The 26,699-nt window shown below is 45.4% G+C and overlaps 1 long non-coding RNA gene across 2 annotated transcripts; it reads right to left on the bottom strand.

Annotated features, from left to right (window-relative positions):
• On the bottom strand, positions 1-24,146 carry LOC136006419 (uncharacterized). Of its 2 annotated transcripts, XR_010609126.1 has the most exons (4): positions 23,783-24,146; positions 21,798-21,931; positions 18,437-20,467; positions 1-384 (listed from the first exon to the last, which is right to left on the bottom strand). It is a non-coding gene; the product is annotated as an uncharacterized LOC136006419 (long non-coding RNA). The 2 variants fall into 2 exon arrangements; XR_010609125.1 differs by lacking the exon at positions 1-384 and having other exon boundaries at positions 17,683-20,467; positions 23,783-24,142.
• Positions 24,147-26,699: the final 2,553 nt, after the last annotated feature.

The raw sequence follows: 26,699 nt of genomic DNA, 5'->3' as shown, positions 1-26,699 counted from the left end.
TGTGAACACAGACTGTTTATTTGAAGTGGGGACATAAAAAGGGGATGGGGGGTGCGGTGAGGGGTGGGAATTACATATTGACAGTTAAAAAACAGTAAAATGATAGCAAAACTATGGTAAAAATGTTAGTCTAATTGTTACAACAACAAGGGTAGAACAAAAGTATAACAAAAAAACCCTACGATAAAACAACAAAACAACTACCATTTAAAAACAAAATCACTACAGTTTAACAACAAAACAACTACAGTTTAACAACAAAAGAACATTAGAACAGGTGAAGAACAAACATAGAACAATAAAATCTTCAACGCATCTTCACAGCCGTGGACGTTTTGCTGCTGATGGCCCAAAACGCCACTTGGCGTCGGAGCGGTCCTCCTCCTTGGGGAAGAACAAAAAACAAACAGGACAGGTTTACTCACATCCACGTACATCACAGTTTAGAAGCAAGGAGCTGCTGTAACAGCTCAGCTATAAAACCAAAGTGTTATTCCATTAAAGAACATTTAAATATGTGGGGGATTGGCTTGTCGAAAAAGGTCACGTTCCCATCAACGAGCTGAAACAAGACATCTGTGTAGAACATGGTGCAGACTTCTCACACCAGATAATGAGGAACTGAAGGACACCGGCAAACAGCAACATACTATGACCAATCACAGCCAAGGACACTAAGCGATAAGTGCATGAGAAAGAGGATGGTGGAGGGGTGCACGGTGTAGCTGCAAAAATGTAGAGCTTACGCAATGCCTTATTTGTGCCAGAACCAATCAAGTGCCTAGTATTTGCATATTTACTGTTATATTAACTGAAGGTAGAAGCCCAGTAAACGAAGCTTGCTGTTAACTCATATTGAGTCGTCCAAGTCTTCCTTTCACGACAAATGGTGACCCCGACGTGATACTTGTCTTCGCTTGGATGGTAACAACACCACGGCCGTGAAAACTGGCACTTGGCTCCGATTTTGCCCCAGAGGGTCAAAGCAGCGCATTGCGCAAAAGGATGACCGTATAGACGGGATCTGGGCGCCGCCGGACTTGCAGTGGCTGTATCGACAGCGTTGCACCAAGGAGGAGGAGCAGCCGAAGCCTCGTAGGGCAACAGAGCGCGAGCACCTTAAAAGGGGGTATGGAGAGGCAAGCTGCCCTAAATTTATTAAATTGCTTTTTAGAAAAGTGCGGTGTTAAGGAGAAGGACTTAATCCAGGGGGTTGGCGAAGCCTTTGAACTTGGGACTTGGGAAAAAATTGTGGAGGATTGGCTTGTCGAAAAAGGTCAAAAGGTCACGTTCCCATCAACGAGCTGAAACAAGACATCTGCGTAGAACATGGTGCAAACCTCTCACGCCAGATAATGAGGAACTGAAGGACACCGGCAAACAGCAACATACTATGACCAATCACAGCCAAGGCCACTAAGTGATAAGTGCATGAGAAGGAGGATGGTGGGGGGGTGCACGGTGTAGCTGCAAAAATGTAGAAGCTATAAACCAATGATCTTGTAACATGTAAAAGCTATAAGCCAATGATCTCTCTGTAACCAAACTATAAACATGCAAGCAAGGTATATAAGTATCCATCTGCTTAGCAATAAATGAGACTTGTTGGTCATCATCTGATGAGCTCGTCTCCCGGCGATTCCCACAAATGGTGACCCCGACGCGATCCCTCGAACACCACGGTGGGACGACGTAAGTTGTGCTCGGGTCCTGATCGCAGCCACAGGACGGTCAAAGCGCCAAGATCTCAAGATTTTAAGCGCCGGACCCTGGGTGACCGTATAGACGAGCCCGGCCGATACGCGCCGCCGAAACCTGAAGGGGCTGCAACAAGCGCGCTAAGGTATGGAAAGGCAAGCGGCGTATGATTTATTTACTGCCTTCTTACAAAAGCGGCAGGTTAAAGGGATCGACCTGCAGAAAGAGCTGCAGGGACTGTTAGCTTATGGACAGTCTAAGGGATGTTTTGTTAACCCTCACACTGTCCATGAATTAGCAGAATGGCGAAAATTTGGAGATAAGATTTGGCAAGCTATATATAATGCCCTGTTAAAACAAAAGGCTGGGAAGACAGCAGGGATCAGGAAAGCTCCGAAGAACCCAGCCACGGAGGGCAGTGACACTGTGAAACATTTGTTGGTCATTTGGAGAACTATTTTAAAGATGTTAAAGTCAAAAAGTGAGATCGTGGAACCCAGTGTCCCTCCCCCACCCTTGAGCCTCTGCCAGTTGCCACCGCGGCTGCAAAGTCTGAAGACAGAGATGAAGACACTCTTTTTGACCCGGACCCTATTAACCCCAAGAAGGAGCCTGTGCATGCTCATCAGGCTGCTGTTGCTGCTCCTGAAGTTCTGACGCCTGTTAATTCTGATGCTGACCTGGATGATCCTTGTGACATGGAGCCGGAAAAGAAGCCTAATTTATATCCCCCAGATCCTCATGATAAATGGACAGCTGTAATGGGTGTGGGATGCAGATGTATTGTGTGCTTTCCCTGTGATGTATGTGCTGGATCAAGACCCACGGTGGGAAGGTCTCTCGTATGCCCTTATCAGGGGTATTGGGAGGACTGTGGCGGACTGTGGTGGACCGTGGACTTGGGGTCCCATATACAACTCATTTGATGCAGTCTCTCTGTGATACTCATGTATTAGAAGTTAGCAAATATGTCTATGATTCTATTGATGCTTGGAAACCTTTATAGATATTGCTGGCCACTTCTTCTGACATAGACTGGCCACCTGTGTCAGAATGAGTGTGCATTTTGATCAGTATAAAAGCCCAAGCCTCATGCGATGTGAGGGAGGCAGAGCCTCTGCGGGGACGCTCGCTAGGGCTGAGCCTGCAACCTCACACTGCGATGATGCTTGTTGGAGCTGGTTTCCTGATAGTCCTCACAGAGTCCTTGTGCCACGTTCTGTACGTGTGACTGTGTAGTGCAAGTAATGATTGTCTGGATTTTGTGTTTCAAATATTGTAGTTGTGTGAAATGTGCTTGTGGGATCCCATATACATACGTATGTGTGTGTGTGTGATGAGAGCAGATGGTGTTCTATGTATTTTTTTTGTTATCGTGTTCATGTGAAAGTTTTGAACAGGTAGTGGTTTAACATTTCAGGCAAGAAAGGGTTAACGCAAAAGTGTGGTTGCTGACAGGTATTTATGGCTGCTGCTGAAGCAGGCAGGCAGCTGTAGCTGCTGCCGAGCAGGCTGCTGTTTGTAGCCGTGCAAAGCAGGGTGAACAACTTAAAAAAAAAAAAAAAAAAAAAAGAGAAGAAGAAAAAAGGTAAAGTTGCAGAGCACAGGTAGACAAATGCGAATCCAGGTGATAGATTGGAAATCTATTCAGAGAGAGGCTCTGTCAAACAATGATTTTGACTGTTTGCAGGCATTGCAGGAAAAGATTCTCGCCTTTCCTGTTAAGTACCAGATTAACGCTCAAGGTCAGGCAGTAAATGCTGAAATGTCTCCCTTAAATTGGAAATTGCTATCTCAGTTAAGGCAAACTGTTATTTCTACAGGCATTCAGTTTGAACCCACTAGGCAGATGTTGTCATATATTTGGGAAACAGATTTGCTGTTATATTAAAAGTATTGTGAAATTAATCCTCACCCCTTCGCAGTTGTTGTTATGGAACATGTATTGGCAGAAAGCCTGTCAAGAGGCAGTTGCAGTTCAGCGAGGCCAGGGAGACCCCCTGATTGGGGTGCAGTTACAACACCTGATGGGAACTGGACAGTTCTCCTCTAAGGAGGCCCAAGTCCAGCTAGGTCCAGAATTGTTAAAAGAATCTATGAGACTAGCCTTGCTACTGGGGAGATCATCATCTGCGTTGAAAGGACTATTCCAGGTGTCATCGATGCTGATTATATGGGTGAAATTACGTTAAATTATTTATGCATCTTTGGTGATGAACAAACTCCAGCGGTTGTTAAGCACTTTGTACAAACAGAAGATAAAGCCTTCTTTTAAGGCGTACTATCGAGATCCTAATACAGGTTTGTGGCAGGGACCGGCAGAAGTAATATATCTGGGCCGTGGTTACGCCTGTGTTTCTGCTCCCGCAGGGCCCCTTGTGGGTACCATCCAAGTGGCTAAGACTGGCTGCTGCAGAAGCTCCAGTGACGGTGTCTCCGAGCGAGTGTATGGACCCTGACTCGCAGGCCCAGGAGGAGCGTCGCTTGCGCCGAGCGCTACAGCCACTAATAGAAGAACTTAACTCCTTAATCAACACAGAGCTTTCGTTGAGCACGGTCGCCCTCCTAGATCCGGTCCATGGCCACAGGCATATAGTGGTACAACTGAGATTGGTGATACAACAAGTGCTTCGATAACTCTGTAGCTTTGTCATCAGTGTGACCCTACAGTAGAATTATATTGTGGTGGTTGTCAGTCTATAAGGCATCTTCACCAGAGTTAGCTGAAACAAAGACTTTTTGTATAGTCTGTCGAAATAACTTTTATGTAACCCGCTTATAGCGCTTCAGAAATATTTAGCTGATTTTAGAAGTTTCACTTCATAGAGCTGCATATACGCTTGCTTTACAAGCTGCTTTGCCGTTATAGGTCTCATAATTATAGGGGGTTTGTTACTTTGTTATGCTTTGCATTGTTGTTCTGCTTGTTTACAACAACTCCTGACTCAGTCCTTATCCCTTTATAAAGAAAAAGGGGGAATTGTGGAGGATTGGCTTGTCGAAAAAGGTCAAAAGGTCACGTTCCCATCAACGAGCTGAAACAAGACATCTGTGTAGAACATGATGCAAACCTCTCACGCCAGATAATGAGGAACTGAAGGACACCGGCAAACAGCAACATACTATGACCAATCACAGCCAAGGCCACTAAGTGATAAGTGCATGAGAAGGAGGATGGCGGGGGGTGCATGGTGTAGCTGCAAAAATGTAGAAGCTATAAACCAATGATCTTGTAACATGTAAAAGCTATAAGCCAATGATCTCTCTGTAACCAAACTATAAACATGCAAGCAAGGTATATAAGTATCCATCTGCTTAGCAATAAATGAGACTTGTTGGTCATCATCTGATGAGCTCGTCTCCCGGCGATTCCCACAAAAAATCGCTAAGGAAAAAGTCTCTGTTTTATGGATGTTTTCAGCCCTTAAGGTGAAGGGAGCAACTGTAAGAAACTATGAATTAGGATATTGTTTATTAAGATTTATGTTAAGCTCAATGTAAAGGTTAGGAAATAAAAAGTATGAAATTGCTTACTCAAACAGTCACCGGACGCAGCTTGTAAAATAACCGCAATCACTTACATAGACTAACAGGCGCCAACTGCAATCGCTTATCGCTTATGCAAACATAGCGGATGTTGCCTAAAGATAGCTGTAAGATGTTCCAGGAAATGGCAGAAATAAGACGAACAAAGGACATAGGAGTAGAGGGGTCAACAATGGGATAAAAGAGGAAGATTTCTCACTTTGGCCTCAACGACCATCAGGGGGCAGAAAACGACCCCCTAACAACAGCTGAAGCATGCGCAAAGTACCTCCACTACTTCATGAACACGGAAGTAAAGATGTATAAAAAGGGACTGTTTGAACTGCTCAGCACGGCAGTTGGCGGAGCGCAGACTCCCCTGTCGTCCAGCGCTGTCTTTGATCATATTCTACTTGCTATAATTAATAAAATTGGATTATGATCCGTTGTGGTCTCAATTTATAACAATTTCTGGTGCCGTGACTCGGATAAGGAACGGTGGGCTTTGGTCCTCCGGGGAGGCGCCCCGCGACATTTCACGGCCCCGCGACCAACAGCTTACCTCATCCTTACTGACGAACCTAAATGCTAGAATATGAGCAAAGAAGGAACCGGTAAAATCCCATAAAAATTCTGTGCACGGGAGTCCGGACGAAGACGCAGGACGCGTAAGTATATTGCGAAACTTTCCGCAGAGCGAAATAGTTCGCGGCGGAGGTCTGCAGAGTGAAATTGTTCACGGCAGAGAATTGTTCGCGGGTTTACCGTTCGGGCGGGATTGGGTTTCCTGGAATATAACGAATGAGAGGTTCGATATACTGAACCAAGCGAGTACGGACCCTTAAGTACTGCGGTTCCCATCTCCCGCGAGGGACTGAGCCAGGAACAAGGGGGAGCAAGTGAGTGTGTGTTCGGAGATATTCCAGAAGATGGGGGCGAAGGGCAGCAAGCCTTCGACTCCCATGGGATGGGTACCCATTGTACCTAAGAATACCCCTCTGGCACATATCTTAGACAATTGGAAATGTCTCCCTGGAACCTTAGGGAAAGATAAGCAAAAAATGATAGAATATTGTACTAAGATATGGGGAGGGAAGAAGATTTTTAAAAATGTCTTCTGGCCAGTCTATGGGTCAGAAGAAGATTGGGTAAGACAGCAATTAAACCTCTGGGTTAATAATAAGAAACCTCTCAACCCGGAAGAGAGTCAGTATGCGGAAGTGTGGCTAAAAAGACCGGGAGCTAGACTTTACCCGCTGAATGAAATAAAAACTAAACAAAAGAAACAGAAGGAAGAGTTAGACGAAACCCTTCTAAACCCCCCTCCTTACATTACTCCTCCTGCTCCTACAGCCCCTCCGGAGGTCCCCAGAGCATCCACTCCCCCACCAGAGTCAGAGCAAGAGTATCCCCCTGCTCCTAGACGTGTAACTAGAAGTCAAAAAGGGGCAGTTCAGATGTACCCCCTAAGGGAAATACCCATGGGGGGGCCTCAACCTGTGATTGGATATATTTCCATACCCTTAAATTCGGCTGACCTACGAGACTTTAAAAGAACCGAGATGGGAAACTTAATTGAGGACCCACTCGGAGTGGCAGAAAGATTAGATCAATTTTTGGGACCGAATCTTTATACTTGGGATGAGATGCAATCTATCCTTGGTCAATTATTCACTACTGAGGAAAGAGATATGATTAGATGAGCAGGAATGAGACTGTGGGATGCTCAACATGTCCGGGGACCCCAAGCAGATATTAAATGGCCACTCCAAAAACCTAATTGGGATAATCAAGATCCAGTGCATAGAACCCATATGCAGGACCTGAGAACTATAGTAATTCAGGGAATTAGAGAAGCAGTACCCCGTGGCCAGAATATTAATAAAGCATTTAATGAAATGCAAAAGAAAGATGAAAGCCCTACTGAGTGGTTGGAACGACTGAGGAAAGCCCTTCAGTTGTACCCTGGGGTGAATCCAGACGACCCTTTAGGGCAAGCGCTCCTCAAAACTCAGTTTGTGGCAAAATCATGGGGAGATATCAGAAAGAAGACTGAAAAGTTAGAAGACTGGCAGAATAGAGGGTTGGATGAATTATTAAGGGAAGCTCAGAAAGTCTACGTAAGGTGGGAAGAAGAGAGCAGCAAGCGACAAGTAAAAATGATGATAGCAGCGGTCAGAGAGGATCGCAAAGGGCGAACTGGTAAATACAGATCTGATGGAATAAAACAAAGGAACGTAGTGGTAATGAAGGAACAGGGACGCTGTTTTTACTGTGGAAAAAAAGGACATATAAAGAAGAATTGCAGAGAAAGGATCAGGGATGAGGAAATATTGAAAACGGAATAGGAGAGTCAGGGGCTCTATATTTTAGGGGACCGGAGTCATCATGAGCCCTTGATAAAATTAAGAATAGGTCCCCATAAACAAGAGTTCACCTTCCTAGTAGACACTGGGGCTGAGAAATCAACTATTAAGCAAATACCTGAGGGATGTAAAGTTTCCTCTGAAAAGGTACAAGTAATTGGGGCAAAAGGGGAACCCTTTAAAGTAAGCAAAATTAAAAATGTGGTATTCGAAACCGAAAATAAATTTGGAATGGGTGAACTCTTGCTCGTCCCTGAAGCAGAATCTAATCTGTTAGGACGGGATTTAATTATTGAACTGCAATTAGAAATTAAAGTAAAAAATCGAGAGCTAACAGTGTCTGCTTTTCCTTTGACCGTGGATGATCAAAAACAAATTAATCCCGATGTCTGGTACTCTCCGGACACAATTAGCAGACTAGAAATTCCACCGATTAAAATCCAAATTTCTGAACCCCACATACCTGTGAGGGTAAGGCAATATCCCATATCCCTAGAAGGGCAGAGAGGATTAAAGCCAGAAATTGATCGATTGTTAGCACAAGGGATTTTAGAGCCTTGTATGTCACCCTTTAACACCCCCATTTTGCCTATAAAGAAACCAAATGGGAAATATCGGCTCGTACATGATTTAAGGGAAATAAATAAAAGAACCATCACCCGGTTCCCTGTAGTAGCAAATCCGTACACACTGCTAAGCAAACTAGGACCCCATAACTCCTGGTATAGTGTGGTTGATTTAAAGGATGCCTTTTGGGCCTGTCCACTGGCAGAAGAATGCCGTGATTATTTTGCCTTTGAATGGGAAGACATAGAGACAGGTCGTAGACAGCAATTGAGATGGACCGTGCTTCTCCAGGGGTTCACTGAGTCCCCTAATCTGTTTGGACAGGCCCTGGAAGAGCTCTTAAAAGAATACCAGGTACAAACGGGAAATGTGCTGTTACAGTATGTAGATGATCTGCTCATAGCAGGGAATAATCAGGAGGATGTAAGAAAGGAAAGCATTCGACTTCTAAACTTTCTTGCACAAAAGGGATTGCGGGTATCACAAGAAAAATTACAATTTGTGGAAGAAAAAGTGAAATATTTGGGACATTATTTGTTTAATGGCCAAAAGATATTGGATCCAGAGCGCATTAAAGGAATTCTGGAACTACCTATGCCTGTTACTAAGAGGCAAATTCGGCAGGCATTAGGGTTATTTGGGTATTGTAGGCAATGGATAGAGAACTATAGTTTTAAAGTTAAACTCTTATATGAACAATTGTCCAAGGACAAAATACCCAAGTGGACCCCTCAGGATCAAGAGCAGTTTGCTAGTCTCAAAAGGGAGTTAAGTCAAGCACCAGTTTTAAGCCTACCGGATTTAAAGCGGCCATTCCATTTATATGTTAACATACATGAAGGAACGGCATTTGGGGTATTAACACAAGAATGGGCCGGACAAAAGAAACCGGTGGCATACTTATCAAAACTATTGGACCCTGTGAGTAGAGGTTGGCTGAGTTGTTTACAAATCATTGTTGTTGCTGCCTTACTACTTGAGGAAACGAATCGCATTACCTTTAATGGAGAAGTTGTCTTATATGCACCTCATAACATCAGGGGAGTGTTACAACAAAAAGCAGAAAAATGGCTTACAGATAGCCGATTACTAAAGTATGAGGGAATACTTATAGAATCCCCTAAACTATCTTTGAAAACTATTGGAGCAGTTAACCCTGCTGAATTTTTGTACCCAGGAGAAGGTAGTGAACTATTGCACAATTGTTTTCAAACAATTGAACAACAGATGTGCATTAGGCCAGATTTAGAAGAAACAGAACTACAATGTGGAGAAGTATTATTTATAGATGGGTCATCACGAACAGTGGAAGGTAAACGATTGTCCGGATATGCCATTATTAAGTTAGAAAAGGGAGAATTTAAGACAATAGAATCAGGCCCCCTAAGTGCCAGCTGGTCGGCTCAAGCCTGTGAGCTATATGCATTGTGGAAAGCATTAGTATTACTGAAAGAAAAGAATGGAACTATATATACAGACCCACGCTATGCGTTCGGAGTAGTACACACTTTTGGAAAAATATGGGAGGAAAGAGGATTTGTTAACTCACAAGGGAAAGAACTGATACACCCGGAATTAATTCGGCGAGTTCTGGGGGCATTAAAAATGCCGAACAAAATAGCAGTTGTACATATAAAGGGACACCAGCGAGGTATAAGTTATCAAGTTAGGGGAAATAATGCAGCCGATACAGAAGCAAAACGAGTGGCAGGCAATTATAGTATGATTTTGACTATGCAACAAGTACCTATTAGTAAAAATTTGAGGTTTGAGTCTGTAGAAAAGGAAAAACTAGAACAAATGGGAGCTAAAGAACAAGATGGGAAATACATATTGTCAGATGGAAGGGAAGTCTTGCCGAAGGGCATAGCACTTGAAATATTTTCCAAAATACACAGTAAAACACACTGGGGAACCCAGGCGTTAGTTGATCATTTTAATCAACAGTTTGCCTGTATAGGCGTATATAATATAGCAAAGACAGTCACGGCAGCCTGCGAGACCTGTCAAAAGGTTAATCGAAGCAATAGGAGACAAAAACTTCTTGGAGGACGTTCCCCAGCATATAGACCTTTCTCACACATACAAGTGGATTTTACTGAACTACCTAGGGTAGGGCGTTATAAATATTTATTAGTAATAGTGGATCATTTAACACATTATGTTGAGGCTTTTCCTACCTCCAGGGCAACTGCTAACCAAGTTACTAAAGTGTTACTTGAACACATTATACCTCGATATGGAGTACCTGAAGTAATTGACTCGGACAGAGGGACACATTTTGTGTCAAAAATTGTTAGGGATCTAACAGAAAGCTTGGGTATTAAGTGGGAATACCATACACCATGGCATCCACAAAGTTCAGGAAAAGTTGAAAGAATGAATGGAGAAATTAAAATTACTTTGACTAAACTAATGATAGAAACCAAATTATCATGGATTAAATGCCTACCCATGGCACTATTAATTCTCAGAACCAGACCCCGAGCAGATGTAGGAATATCAGCGTTTGAAATGGTGTATGGAATGTCTTATAGGATTGAAAGTCCACAAACAAATATTTTAATTCGGGACCGTGTGATTAATGAATATGCTTCACAATTAGCAGAATATCGTAACAAGCTCTGGGAACATGGACTGATTGTGCAACGACCCCCGTTGGACTTAAAAATTCACAATGTTAAACCCGGAGATTGGATACTGATTAAAGTGTGGAAGGAAGAAACCCTAAAACCCAATTGGGAGGGACCTTATCTTGTTTTGCTTACAACAGAAACAGCTGTCCGGACTGCTGAGCGCGGATGGACTCATGCCAGTCGCATTAAAGGCCCAGTGACGAGACCCCGCTGGAAAGTAATCAGTGCTCCAGGTGACACCAAGATAATCTTGAAAAGATAACGTAATGATAGAAACTTTATTTGATTATTTTGCCACATTGCCTTTTGGTATAAAGTGTGTATTGCTGTTTATATTGGCTATATTTGGTTCTCTTTTTATCTATTATATATGGAAGCATACAAACTGTGCTAAAGGAAATTGCTAAGTTCATGCAAGCACACAATATTGAATATAGAAAATATACTGATGTAAATAATGTATGTACTCTAAATATACGAATTAGGTGTAATAATTTGAATTGCAATTGTTATCCATTTGCTTGTTTTAAGTGTAAGGTATGTCAGGATAAATGGTAGACACACTGTAAATATGGATACCCTCCAATAGGAGTTTGTACACAGTGTTAGAAAATCCAGAGAACTCTCATTGAGTGGAAACTAAAACAATTAGAGTCTAAACAAGAAATTATTCAAGAATCCCATGAGTGGTGGGAAATTTTCACCAAAGGAATAAACCCTCAATATTATTGTTACCATCCCAACCAACCAGTCCCATTTGTGGCTGACATCTTAGCCATAAAGTGTAGAAGGGAAGTACTAACTGTGTCTTGCTTTGCCCCATTGATTAGAGCTGCAAAGTGGGAGGCCTATGTAAACAGGCAGAAAGCCCAAAGCAGCTATTCTCCTGAAGAATTCCCTTGCTGCCAAGAAGATGGTACACCCCGTGGCTCGAAGCAACCGAGTCGACGGGCGAGGCAGAGGAGGAATAAACTGTGGAGAAAAGAACCAGAACAATGGGATGCAAAAACAGCAATGGCCAAACTTCCCCAGGACTGGTGAAAATATACTTAAATTGGAAAAACTGACAGACACCCTTTTTCCTGGTATACCGTTAGTTTTGTTATTGATAATAACGCAAGCAAATGAAAACCCTCATGAACCTATGAACTGGACAATAACAAACATAAAATATCCAAATAATCCAAAATTAGTAGCAACAAAGAAATGGAAAGGATTCCACCCTTTTTGGCACATCCTAAGCACACTGTTTATTCTACTTATAATATGCCTACCACAAACATGGGCTAAGGGAATGAACTACCAACCCCACCAACCTTTTAAGTGGACCCTACTCCGATTTGAAGATCAACAGGTTATCACAACCCAAATAACACCGGGTGAACCAAGCTTTAATGTTACTCTATGTCAGCTTGTCCCGAGACCCCGATGCTGGGAATACCTGGGATTCTATATGTGCCCTAGTTCGAATCCTGGAAAGGGATATTGTAACTTCCCTAATCAATATTACTGCAGTTAATTGGGGCTGTGAGACCATAGCCCCTGGTTGGATACCGGGCAGTGGTATAGACAAATACCTAAAGGTTCAGTGGGGTCCATATGGGTGCAGACCACCACAAGGGTGGAAAGGACGTGGAAACTGTAAATACCTCTTCTTAAATGTCACCAACCCCGGAGACGAAGGATGGAAAAGTGTGGGGAGTGAGGTATACGGAACCAGGGACAGATAAGGGCGGTTTAATTCTCATAAAAAAGGAAGTAGTCCCAAACGATCCCTTATCAGTAGGACCAAATCTGGTCCTGAATCCACCCATTTTTTCTGAAGAAAAGGTTGCTCTACCAAATCTGGTCCTGAATCCACCCACTTTCTCTGAAGAAAAGGTTGCCCCCGCAAGTATAGCACCCACTTCTCCTGACTCCCTTTCGGAAACGACTAATAACATTGTATCCAGGGATCTAGAATTACCAGAATCCAAAGATCCTTTATGGAGTATAATGCAAGCCTCTTATCGTGCCCTTAATGAAAGCCAGCCAGATTTTACTAAAGAGTGCTGGTTGTGTTACGATGTTAGACCACCATATTATGAGGCAATTGGAAAAGTAGGAAAAATTCAATGGTCTAGTGGTTTGAATCCCCAAGAATGCCCATGGAATGAACAGAAAAATCATACGCAAGGAATTACTATTCAAATAGTAACAGGTCAAGGAAAATGTATAGGTACAGTGCCCAAAAATTATCAGTATTTATGCAATTTAAATGCATCAATTACTACAAAAACTGTAGAGAGACACAAAAATAGAAATGACAAATGGGCCATCCCGACACCAGGAACTAAATGGGTTTGTTCAGACATCGGAGTAACGCCTTGCCTATCCCTGAACGTGTTTGATCAATCTCAGTTTTGCATACAGGTAATTATTGTTCCCCGCCTGATCTATCACACCTCTGAGGAGGTGTTACATCACTTTGAAGGAAACCTGAATATACAAAAACGAGAGCCAATTACAGTAGTAACCCTAGCTACACTGCTGATAGCGGGCGGAGTTGGAGCAGGTACAGGCATAGCCTCCATAGTAAAAAGTCAAGAATTACAAAATCTACAGGTGGCTGTAAATGAGGATTTAACAAAGATAGAACAATCTATTGAAAATTTAGCTGATTCCATAAAGTCTTTGTCAGAAGTAGTCCTGCAAAATAGAAGAGGACTGGATTTATTGTTCTTAAAAGATGGAGGATTGTGTGTAGCTCTTAACGAAGAATGTTGCTCTTTTGCTGACCATACAGGAGTAGTTAAGGACACCATGGCCGAACTTCGAAAAAGGTTAGAGCAACGAAAGAAAAATTACGAGGCAAATAGGTCATGGTATGAAAACTGGTCTAATGTTTCACCTTGGTTAACCACTTTGTTGTCTGCTTTAGCAGGACCGCTTATTATATTGATTTTGGGACTTATATTTGGGCCTTGTATATTACGCTATATTTTACACTTTATTAGAGAACGGTTTGACATAGCTAAACTGCTTATTTTAACTACGGGATCTGGGGTAAAATATAAGAGTGTATCTATTGATGAGGATGAAGATTGTTGTGAATGTATCATGCCACGTAAAAAATATACCTGTGATTGTAAGGAATTACCTTGTGACTGTTATGATAAGTGTTGGGAGTGTGGAAAAAGGTTAGCATACACTTCTGAAAATGAAAGTAGCGTTTGATAAACAATAATAGCATAAAGAAAAAGAAAAAGGGGGGATTGTAAGAAACTATGAATTAGGATATTGTTTATTAAGATTTATGTTAAGCTCAATGTAAAGGTTAGGAAATAAAAAGTATGAAATTGCTTACTCAAACAGTCACCGGACGCAGCTTGTAAAATAACCGCAATCACTTACATAGACTAACAGGCGCCAACTGCAATCGCTTATCGCTTATGCAAACATAGCGGATGTTGCCTAAAGATAGCTGTAAGATGTTCCAGGAAATGGCAGAGATAAGACGAACAAAGGACATAGGAGTAGAGGGGTCAACAATGGGATAAAAGAGGAAGATTTCTCACTTCGGCCTCAACGACCATCAGGGGGCAGAAAACGACCCCCTAACAACAGCTGAAGCATGCGCAAAGTACCTCCACTACTTCATGAACACGGAAGTAAAGATGTATAAAAAGGGACTGTTTGAACTGCTCAGCACGGCAGTTGGCGGAGCGCAGACTCCCCTGTCGTCCAGCGCTGTCTTTGATCATATTCTACTTGCTATAATTAATAAAATTTTAATTGGATTATGATCCGTTGTGGTCTCAATTTATAACACAACCTTTAAAGAGACAGACTTAAATTTAATGTTGAAATGGTCGAAGACGCATTATCCAGAGGCTGATGAGTCTACCGCATCTGAGGTCTCTTTGTGGAGTGGTGCACGAGTTAAGTTGTGGGATGCAGCCACAAATGATGGTGACACTGTGAAACATTTGTTAGTCATTTGGAGAACTATTTTAGAGACGTTAAAGTCAAAAAGTGAGATCGTGGAACCCACTGTTCCCCCCCCCACCCCTGGCCACCCCTGAACCTCTGCCAGTTGCCGCCGCATCTGCAAAGACTGAGGACAGAGATGAAGACAGTCTTTTTGACCCGGACCCTATTAACCCCAAGAAGGAGCCTGTGCATGCTCATCAGGCTGCTGTTGCTGCTCCTGAAGTTCTGACGCCTGTTAATTCTGATGCTGACCTGGATGATCCTTTTGACATGGAGCCGGAAAAGAAGCCTGATTTATATCCCCCAGATCCTCATGATAAATGGGCAGCTGTAAAGGGAGAAGTGAAATGGGTGGGGGATGCAGATATATTGTGTGCTTTCCCTGTGATGTATGTGCTGGATCAAGACCCTCGGTGGGAATGCCCCTCGTATGGCCTTATCAGGGGTATCGGGCGGGCTGTGACGGACCGTGGACTTGGGGTCCCATATGCAACTCATTTGATACAGTCTCTCTGTGATACTCACATACTAGAAGTTGGCAAATATGTCTATGATTCTATTGATGCTTGGAAACCTTTATAGATATTGCTGGCCACTTCTTCTGACATAGTCTGGCCACCTGTGTCAGAATGAGTGTGCATTTTGGTCAGTATAAAAGCCCAAGCCTCATGTGATGTGGGGGAGGCAGAGCCTCTGCGGGGACGCTCGCTAGGGCTGAACCTGCCACCTCACACTGCGATGATGCTTGTTGGAGCTGGTTTCCTGATAGTCTTCACAGAGTCCTTGTGCCGCGTTCTGTACGTGGGACTGTGTAGTGCGAGTAATGATTGTCTGAATTTTGTGTTTCAAATATTATAGTTGTGTGAAGTGTGCTTGTGGGATCCCATACGCATACGTATGTGTGTGTGTGTGATGAGGGCAGATGGTGTTGTATGTTTGTTTTTTTTTGTTGTCGTGTTCATGTAAAAGTTTTTAACAGGTAGCGGTTTAACATTTCAGGCGAGAAAGGGTTAATGCAAAAGTGCGGTTGCTGACAGGTATTTATGGTTGCTGCTGAAGCAGGCAGGCAGCTGTAGCTGCTGCCGAGCAGGCTGCTGTTTGTAGCCGCGCAAAGCAGGGTGAACAATATAAAAAAAAAAAAAAAAAAAAAAAAGAGAGAAGAAGAAAAAAGGTAAAGTTGCAGAGCACAGGTAGACAAATGCGAATTCAGGTGATAGATTGGAATCTATTCAGAGAGAGGCTCTGTCAAACAATGATTTTGACTGTTTGCAGGCATTGCAGGAAAAGATTCTCGCCTTTCCTGTTAAGTACCAGATTAACGCTCAAGGTCAGGCAGTAAATGCTGAAATGTCTCCCTTAAATTGGAAATTGCTATCTCAGTTAAGGCAAACTGTTATTTCTACAGGCGTTCAGTCTGAACCCACTAGGCAAATGTTGTCATATATTTGGGGAACAGATTTGCTGTTATATTAAAAGTATTGTGAAATTAATCCTCACCCCTTCGCAGTCATTGTTATGGAACATGTATTGGCAGAAAGCCTGTCAAGAGGCGACTGCAGTTCAGCAAGGCCAGGGAGATCCCCTGATTGGGGCACAATTATAACACCTGATGGGAACTGGACATTTCTCCACTAAGGAGGCTCAAGTCCAGCTAGGTCCAGAATTGTTAAAAGAATCTATGAGACTAGCCTTGCGAGCTCTATCACAGATTAAAGATACTATTGCAGCTCCTGCCTACATGAAAGTGACACAGAAAAAGGACAAGCCCTTCAGTACCTTTGTGGATAGGGTAGCTGATGCTATAAGGAAGTCAGGTGCTCCAGAATACATGCATGGTATTTTACTGCGTCAGTGTGCAATACAGAACTGTAATGATGCTGTAAGGCAGATACTTGTTCAGTTACCTGCAAATGCCACTGTAGAAGAGATGTTAGAATGTATGACACGGGTACCTATGGGGCATCAGGCAATGTTGGTTGAGGCAGTAAAAGCAGTGGGAGAGGCAATTCAAAAAAGTCATTCGCAAGTATTAGCGGCCTTGGCACCTTTGCAAGCCACCGGTATGGTCAAGGTTCCTCAATGTTTTAGATGTGGTCAAAATGGGCACATGAGAAAAGATTGCCACCACTCGGTGTGCTGCCCTAATTGTCAAATGGATAACCATTGTGCTGCTACCTGTCGACGTAAACAGAACCTGTCGGGAAACAGGCAGCGGAACACCAAGACCCATCGCGCAATGATCCCAAGCATGGGTACTACAGCCCCTGCGCCTCAATGTGTGTACGCAGCAAATCAAACCCCATTGCCTGCAACCAGCCACCACCGGCAGCCTCGGAATGGACTTGGCAACCGCAGCAGATACTACCTTATATGATAAGACCGTGTCATTGCTCTCTACTGGAATGTATGGTCCTCTGACTTTAAATAATAAGCCTATAAAAGCCTTGCTACTGGGGAGATCATCATCTGCATTGAAAGGACTATTTATTGTTCCAGGTGTCATCGATGCTGATTATATGGGTGAAATTACGTTAAATTATTTATGCATCTTTGGTGATGAACAAACTCCAGCGGTTGTTAAGCACTTTGTACAAACAGAAGCGCAGAAGATAAAGCCTTCTTTTAAGGCGTACTATCGAGATCCTAATACAGGTTTGCGGCAGGGACCGGCAGAAGTAATATATCTGGGCCGTGGTTATGCCTGTGTTTCTGCTCCCGCAGGACCCTTGTGGGTACCATCCAAGTGACTAAGACCGGCTGCTGCAGAAGCTCCAGTGACGGCGTCTCCGAGCGAGTGTATGGACCCTGACTCGCAGGCCCAGGAGGAGCGTCGCTTGCGCCGAGCGCTACAGCCACTAATAGAAGAACTTAACTCCTTAATCAACACAGAGCTTTCGTTGAGCACGGTCGCCCTCCTAGATCCGGTCCATGGCCACAGGCATATAGTGGTACAACTGAGATTGGTGATACAACAAGTGCTTTGATAACTGTAGTTTTTGTCATCAGTGTGACCCTACAGTAGAATTGTATTGTGGTGGTTGTCAGTCTATAAGATATCTTCGCCAGAGTTGGCTGAAACAAAGACTTTTGTATAGTCTGTCGAAATAACTTTTATGTAACCCACTTATAGCACTTCAGAAATATTTAGCTGATTTTAGAAGTACAGATTTTGAATTACTCGAGTTATTTGAAAATCGAGGTTCGCTTCATAGAGCTGCATATACGTTTGCTTTACAAGCTGCTTCGCCATTATAGGTCTCATAATTATAGAGGGTTTGTTGCTTTGTTATGCTTTGCAATGTTATTCTACTTGTTTACAACGACTCCTGACTCAATCCTTATTCCTTCATAAATAAAAACGGGGGAATTGTGGGGGATTGGCTTGTCGAAAAAGGTCACGTTCCCATCAACGAGCTGAAACAAGACATCTGTGTGGAACATGGTGCAGACTTCTCATGCCAGATAATGAACTGAAGGACACCGGCAAACAGCAACATACCATGACCAATCACAGCCAAGGACGCTAAGCGATAAGTGCATGAGAAACAACAAAACAACTACCATTTAAAAACAAAATCACTACAGTTTAACAACAAAACAACTACAGTTTAACAAGAACATTAGAACAGGTGAAGAACAAACATAGAACAATAAAAAAAGTAACAAACCTACCAGCAGCACTGGGAGAGGCTCCAGGTCAGAACTGGTATCTCTTCTCATCCCCTCACTCCTAACTACTGATGGCTACAGGAAAAAGTGTTGCATCCCTCTGGCAGAATGTAGCTCTAAATTCCCCCTCTCTGTAACAGCTTTTGTATCACAGCCAGGGGTTGCAAAACTAGAACAAGCTATTGCAAATGTGTCAAGGCAATTAGAAAAAGCCATTCCTGAAAGCGGAAACAGCATTATAGCCCTACAGGAAGAAACCAAATCATTATCACAAATGGCAATACGGAATCAATTAGCTCTAGACCACCTTTTAGAACTACAGGACAGAGTATGTGCATTACAGAGTATGGGCATTGTTGACTAATAGCCCTGGGGGTTTTATGTGAATCAGTACCACAAAAACAAAACTGACACAAACAAGATAAAGACTCATTTGAAAATATTACATGAAGTAAGGCAGGGATTTCCACTAAATCTATTTGGGTGGCAAATTTCCCGACTCCCAGATGAAGGTAGAGGACTGTGAACTAAAAGACTTGAGTTGCTGTAGTCCCTCTCTTGTTTTGCTTTGTAACGATGTATGTCTGTTCTCAGTGTTGTGTGACCTTATGAAATCAACTTATGCCTTGAACAGTGAACAGTACAGTACGACCCTGATGGTCAAAAGAAAAGGAGGGACTGTCATGAAAATCTCTTTCCCTAACTATTGTAGCAATTGGTCTTTAGAGTATGAAACCGTGCAAACTTTCTTCAGCTATATATAGCTGACATTGTAAACTGCACAGCTGTGGTTCACTCAGCACAAGAACGCCAGCTCACCGCAAGGGGGAGAAGAACAAGCCCAACTCTGAAGAAGAAAGGATACCTCTGCGCTACCCAGAACAGAGCAGCAGCCCAGCCCCTCTGACACCTCAGTGAAACTCTCCCCTCACCTCGCAGCAGAGATAAGGTACGGCAGCAAGACCAGTTGCAGGGATGTCTTGGTCAAGAAAGAACCAGATGGCTGACAGCGCCACACAATTAGGGCTGCTTTGCAAAACAGCAGTACATGTGTGTGTTGAGTAGGCATTAGTCAAACCACTGAACACTTGAAAGGTGTAAGAACCATGTGTAAGAATCACAGCCTGTTTAGTCTAGAGAAGAGGAGACTGAGAAGGGATTGTCATTAATGCATATAAATATCTGAAAGGCAGGTGCCAGGAGGATGGTGCCAGACTCTTTTCAGTGCTACCCAGTGACAGGATGAGGAGCAATGGCCATAAACTAAAGCACAACAAGTTTCATCTCAACATGAGGAAGAACTTTACACTGAGGGTGTCAGAGCACTGGAACAGGCTGCCCAGGGGGCCTGTGGAGTCCCCCTCTCCGGAGACATTCCAGAACCACCCAGACACATTCCCGTGTAACTCGCTCTGGGTGGGCCTGCCTTGGCAAGGGGTTGGACTGGAAGATCTCCAGAGTTCACTTCCAACCCTAACAATTCTATGATTCTGTAAAACCACATTCAGGATGCCCCAATTTGACTGGTACACCTCATGGCCATGAACAGAGAACCACTCTCAAAATTCTGTATTTTGTGTCCTAGCCTCTCTCCTTGGACAGCACATGCCAGCTGAAGAATTTTTAGACACTACTCCTCTCCCCATTCTGAAAGGTGCCCTCCAAGGCATTGCCCCTGCGGAGGCCCAGAAGCCTCCTGTTCACGGGAGGACACATTACCTCCATCATCGCACTGTCCTCCCAGGAAATGATCACTCAGGAAGGACTCTCACTGAAAACATAACTTGAATAGGACTGCTGTGTGATGTGGGTCAGGTTGGCTATGCGGACTGGGCAAGCCATTCTGTGGTGAACTGGAGACAACGGGGGGAAGTCCAGCGTAGCCAGCTGCCAGTGCTGGGGCTCAGCAGGCTGCAGGACACACAGAAATTCCCAGCTGCTCACCAGTGCTGCTGACAGACATCAGGGTTTCTTGAGTTGCCACTGCTGGTCAGAAGGCTACATGCAGCAAAACATCTGGCTGCGTGACGAGGCCTAAAGCAGAAAAACACAGTTAACAAAAGCATCCACGTGCACAAGGGAACCCTCCGGCTTTTCCCCCCAAAAATCAGCTGCATCCTTACATGCATGATTTAAGGAGACAGAGGCTTCAGCAACAAGCCCAAGAACTTCTGACCTGGCCACCTGGCCACCTATTTTCAGTGCATGTTGCAAATGCTCTAAGGCAGCTCACTGCCCTGATCCAGGTTTTAGAAAGCTGCACAACTACAAACCTCCTCCACTCACACCCTGAGCCACAGAAAAGCACACACAGGGCAAGGGGGATGTGCTAACACCCTTGATTAAGACATTCACTGCTCACTGTGCTGCTCCAGGCAGTTGCGCTGGCACGAAAGGGCACATTGTACAGTGGGACAGGAAGACAAGGGGCAAAAGGTAACACCAAACTCCTTAAACCAGCAATGCCACCACAGTCTCTGCATCACGCAGCATCTTTTCTGAGATCTCAAAGAAGCAACCGTGGCTAATATGCCTCCTGGGACAGTGCGCGCAGAAAGCCTCCACCGGACCAGAAAACAGGATCCTTACTGGGCTCTCACTGAAAGTCCCCACATCTCCAGGCTGGCAGGATATCAGCAGCACATCTGCACCTTTGATGTTCCGGGTCCACTACAAAGATGGTTTCCATTCTGTCACATCCTCTTGAGCTTTAACAGCCGGCAGAGCTGGTTCTCCCAGGGTCTCAGTACCACCCAGGCACATCACCTGCAGTCCAGCAGTACCGCTGAAAAGACCTTGATGGCCTGTGTTAACACACTGGCACACAGCTGGGATGTAAATACTGCCAAATCATCTCTCAGTTGCAACAGAGTACCAAATTTAGCAAAATTAGCCTTACTTCTGATGAAGCTTTCCTTATAGACAGCTCATCTTCTCTGTTTATAAACCATAGTAAAGACCTGTTCTCGTCTGAAGACTCGAACCCTGCCTGCAGTGAAGCAGCCGTTCAGACAAGCTGTACTGGTTTTTCCTCATTCCTCCTTCCTTCACAGAAATCAATCCCTACCAAAAGTGCTAAAAGCTCTGCACAAAGACTGCATGGAAAAGCCAACTGCAAGTGCCTTTACCTGCTACTATTTTATCAGGCAGCATTCTAGGAAGAAACTAGCTTTTCCCGCTGGTTTTGCTACAGCTTCACTACCTTTGAAGACAACGCTTGTTACATTTGCCAAGCCAAGGCAACCTCATAGCTTGGCAAAATCATACTTCCTGTAAGAAACCTTCACCATAAGGTGAAGACAGGCACGCTATAGGAATAAGTTACTCTCAAGAGACTCTTTCAAGCACTCTTGCCTTTGCTTACCAAAGTTCACAGAACATCAGAAAACAACAACAAAGAAGCAGGGCTCTCTCTCCCATTTGATAGAGCCCATTATATCACGCGTTCAGTCCAACTCCAGTGTGAACCCCAGAATGAGAAATGCAGTCTTCAAGTTTCTGGAAAAAAAGGAAGAGCTTTGAAGTGGCAAGACCAGAGAATGTTCGTGAAAGCACCAGTACGCAAGTACACACCCCTTATCACAGACCACCTGCCCCATTACCAAAGTGAACTAAGGGAAAGAGAGAAAAGAGCAGGGACAGAATGCAAGACAAAGTGATGGAAAAGAAAATCCTGATGGGCTTCAGGCTCAAGATGAAGGAATGAAAAAAATGGGAAGGGAGAGCAGGGCAGCACTGGAGGCCAAAACCAACTGCTGGGCATCAGGACAAGAGAGGGAGAAAGAAAAATTCCAGAGCAAGAGTGAAAGAAGGCACAGCCAGCTGAACAGAGAGGCTGAGCAAGAAAGGATGGGACAGAGAAAGAAAGACAGAAAAAAGGGAAAGAAGGACATGAGAGGAGAAAAAGGGTAGGGATCTGCACAGAGATGGAGAAGGAAGCAGCAGGGAAAGAGGAAGAGAGGCAGAGGGAGAGGGAGGAGGCCAGAGAGAAGTAAGGACTACGGGATTGACAGAGATCACCAAAAGACGTGGTGAGTAGAGGAAAGGCAAGTGGGTAAAAAAAAAAAAAAAAAAACAGGGGCAGGGAGAGCTTGCTAGCAACACCAAGCTGTGTGGTTCGTTCGATGCGCTGGAGGGAAGGAATGCCATCCAGAGGGACCTTGACAGGCTTGAGAGGTGGCCAATGCCAACCTCATGAAGTTCAACCAAACTAAACTCAAGCTCCTACACCTGGGTCGGAGCAATCCCAGGCACAGCTACAGGTTGGGCAGAGAAGAGATTCAGAGCAGTCCTGTGCAGAAGGACTTGGGGGTGCTGGTCGATGAGAAACTGAACACGAGCCGGCTTCACTGTGCGCTCGCAACCCAGAAAGCCAGCCGTATCCTGGGCTGCATCAGAAGGAGCGTGACCAGCAGGTCGAAGGAGGTGATCCTGCCCCTCTACTCTGTTCTCGTGAGAACCCGCTTGCAGCACTGTGTACAGTTCTGGTGTCCCCAACATAAAAAAGGACATGGAGCTGTTGGAACAAGTCCAGAGGAGGCCACGAGGATGATCAGCAGCAGGAGCAGCTCCCGTATGGAGACAGGCCGAGAACACTGGGGATGTTCAGCCTGGAGAAGAGAAGGCTGCGTGGAGACCTCAGAGCAGCTTCCAGTGCCTAAAGAGAGGCTACAAGGATGCTGGAGAGCAGCTCTTCCTCAGGGACTGGAGTGACAGGTCAAGCGGTAACAGGTTCAAACCGAAACAGGGGAAGTTTAGGTTAGATACAAGGAAGAAGCTCTGAGGGTGCTGAGGCGCTGGCATAGGGTGCCAAAGGAACCTGTGAATGCTCCATCCCTGGCAGTGCTCCAGGGCAGCCCGGACAGAGCCTTGGGTGACACGGTTTGATGTGAGGTGCTCCTGCCTGTGGCAGCGGGCTTGGAACTGGATGACCTTAAGATCCTTTCCAACCCTAACTATTCTATGATTCTAAAACCAGAGCAACAAACAACAACTAAGAGAAAGAGAAGTGCAGGCGCAACGAGCAGCTCAGAGGGATGCAGAAAGAATGAGAAGTATCAGAAGCCCTGCAGAGCAGTGGAGGAAGGGTCTGGGAGCAGCAGACACAGCCAGAGAGAGAGGCAGGCAGGGAGAAAGACACGGACAGTGGGATACAGAATGAGCTGGAACGAGGAGAAGGGGCTGGTAGAGTGACAGAGAAGGAAGGACTTGAAGAACAGAGGGACGTGCAGGACAGCGCAGTAACAGAAGAGAGGTATGGGCAAGCGAAACAAATGCCTGCAAGGGAAAAGGGAGTGGGGAGCTTGGAGAGATGAGAGGCAGACACGGCCCCAGGGGCCGGGCACTCACCACAGCTCCCGCTCTCCGTCCTGCCAGGGAAACTCTTCAGCCCAGGCCCTTCTTTCTCTGCCTCTCTGCGCTCTCCCCTTTCCTCCTGGGCAGGCCCAGGGCCAGCTGCAGGGCGCAGGCCGGGCTGGGGCAGCTCGGGGGGCTCTGGCAGTCGCGGTGCCCGGTGCCCGTGCCCACAGCGGGGCTGTCTCCATCTCCCCAGGGGCTCGCTCGCCTCAGCGCTGGCCCCGGCCCTCCCCCGAGCTGGGCCGCAGCCCCAGCAGAAGCTGCAACACCCAACACCAGCATGGCCGCCGGCAGCCGCTGCCCTAGCACTACAGCTCCCAGCATGCCCCGGGGCGCTCCTCCTGCTGCCAGGCCCTGCTGGGCCACCGTCCCCTGGGCATAGGCCAGAGGGGGCGGGAAGAGCGCGTGGGAAAGGTCGGGGGCAGTGAGCCCGGGGAGGGGAAGGGCCGGAGCGAGCCGGAGAGGCTGCGGAGCAGCAGCGGTGTGGGGCGCGCTGAGGAGGCGGAGGGGGAGAGAGCAGCGGTGGCAGGGTCCAAGAGCCAAAAGGGCGGCGAGCAGGAGGGAGCCCAGAGGGAAGCACGGCCTGGCGAGGGGGGAATGCAGGGGGAACCACCGGCATGGTTATATGAGGTGCTTTATTGCAGCGCTGGGAAACCAGGGCTACGCACCCAAATCTGGTTCCAGCCTCCTCACATCGTGTCCGCAATTCATATCCTGAAAGTTTCACAATTAATACATATTCAACATGGGTTACAACATTTAACCAATACATATGCATTAAGGAGTGCCACATCAGTCTATTACGACATCAGCCTCTTCTGCGCTTGCGCAGCCCCCTCTGGGGATCGCCTGCTGGTCGTTCCGATGAAGTGAGAGTCTTCCTCAGGTTGTCCTCTTCACCTTTCCCTTAACTTGCGTATATTCCAGTCCTTGTGTGGACGCTATCATTTTCTTATCTTCCTTTGACTGCTTCTGGTATGCTCTTCTGGCTATCTTATGCACAGGTTCTACTTGGGTATAGTTTCCAGTGCATACTTTCTAAATCCACTCATACACCTTTCACCACATGTGGTTATGGACTACCATTGCAACACTGGTTACAGAACAGCCGTGATACAAGACTACAAAGTTATAACATTTTCTAATATACAAAACCTCGCTATTGATTTATAAATTTCTCAAACATAATCATTTCTACTATTTTGTACAATTGTTTTATCATACAAAATTCTGCCCTTTTCCAACAGGGGGAGGCGGGCTGCAAGACAGAAAGGGAAAGCAGGGCTTGAAAGAAGAGAAGGGAGTGGGAGAGAGAGATTTGGAGAGGGGGGAAATAGCAACAGGGTACACAACACACAGCAGGGAATTAGAAAATAAAGGCAGGGAGTCAGGCAGAGGAAGAGAGGAACAGCGAGGGGCACTGCTGGGTGTGGGAGGACTCTGGCCGAGAGCTGGTGACTGCCGGAGGACTGTGTCCTGAAGTTTGCGGGCTCCCAGATCCATGGTCATTGCTGCCTTGTGCAAGAGCCATGGTTAAGACACCAGCCACCCGGAAGGACAAGTGTGGGAGGACCAAGGCTATTGATAGGAGGAAGGAACAGTAACTCCTGGTCTCTGGACCCCCAAACCGACTGAAATCAGCTTTGCGGTTTGGACAGTGACTAAATAACCAGGGAACATGCGCAACGACAGGAGATGAAAAGTTCAGGGAAGACTTGTTTACTTCATCTGGAGACCCCCGCCCATGACCACCAGGAGACCTTGTGCAAGCAAGGAACTTTTACCTCATTATACCATGAAGCGGGGATAGGTCATGAATATGTATAGGCATGTTGTGTAACCTCATGAATATGTAATAGTTTAGAGGATAAATATGAAGGGGAACAATGCTGAGGCGCGCATGCCTTTGGAGGAGCGATCCCCCATGCGCCTCAGCGCTGAACAAAGTATACCTGCTTTACAACTTTAACGAGTTGTGGAGTCTACGCGCGCATCAATTTGTTCATCCTTGATTTTGCCTCTTCGTGTGGCTGGTAAAGAGCTCGTGGGAGGAGCAGGAGGGGGGTCAGCAGTGCCGTTTCTGCACTGGTTGCTTGTGCTGGACTTCCCGGGATTATCTTCTGTTGCAGGAATCTCTTTGTAGGACGTGTCTGGTTTGTGAGGGTTAGTGGACTCAGTGGGAGACCTTGTGCTGCTCGTTATTGCTTCTGGGGTTTACATGTCAGTTTTTGCTTGCTGTGCTGACGTTAAAAAGCATATCGTGGCTCTTTGGATTTCTGTCATTAAATGAAGTCTCCAGGATTTCTGCCCAGGAGTGAGGTGTCCAGAAAAGGACTGTCCTTGTACGCTGCTGTCAGCCTTCAGTTTAGAGATGTGTCTGCTGGTGGTGTATTTTAATGGTGGCGTAACTCAAATGCAACTTAAATCTACCACCTTTGTCCTTGTTCCGGATATGCCTGGGGGATGATTCTCATCAGGTTGTAAACAGCATGTTCTGCTGGTGCTTTACCTATTTGAAATAATCTGTCACCAGAAATGTCTTCCTTAGTACCTGCGTAGAACAAGAACCTTACGCCCTGACCCTTGGGGCAGCTTCAAGGCGACAGCTAAACGTCAGTAGCTGCAGTGGTAGCAGTGTGTGTGTGTGTGTGTGTGTGTGAAAGATCACCTGAGCCTCTGCATTTCTTCAGCATGTCACAGCTTTGTGTGGGTAGGGGTGCATGAAGTCAGTATGTTGTAGGTGTTGTAACTGGCCAGGCAGTGTCTCTAAAGCAGCAAGAAATGATCTCTTCTAGTGGCATGCCTACGGATGCCAAGGGGGGAGGGCTGTGGCCTTCTCCCTCCGTGGACTGAGCACAGAGAACTAAGAGGTGTTTTCATCTGTGGGAGGGAATCCCATCCAAGAGCCATC

The sequence above is a fragment of the Lathamus discolor genome, unplaced genomic scaffold (genome assembly GCF_037157495.1).
Source record: "Lathamus discolor isolate bLatDis1 unplaced genomic scaffold, bLatDis1.hap1 Scaffold_186, whole genome shotgun sequence".
Taxonomy (NCBI): domain Eukaryota; kingdom Metazoa; phylum Chordata; class Aves; order Psittaciformes; family Psittacidae; genus Lathamus; species Lathamus discolor.
This window is presented reverse-complemented; position numbering and strand designations above follow the sequence as displayed.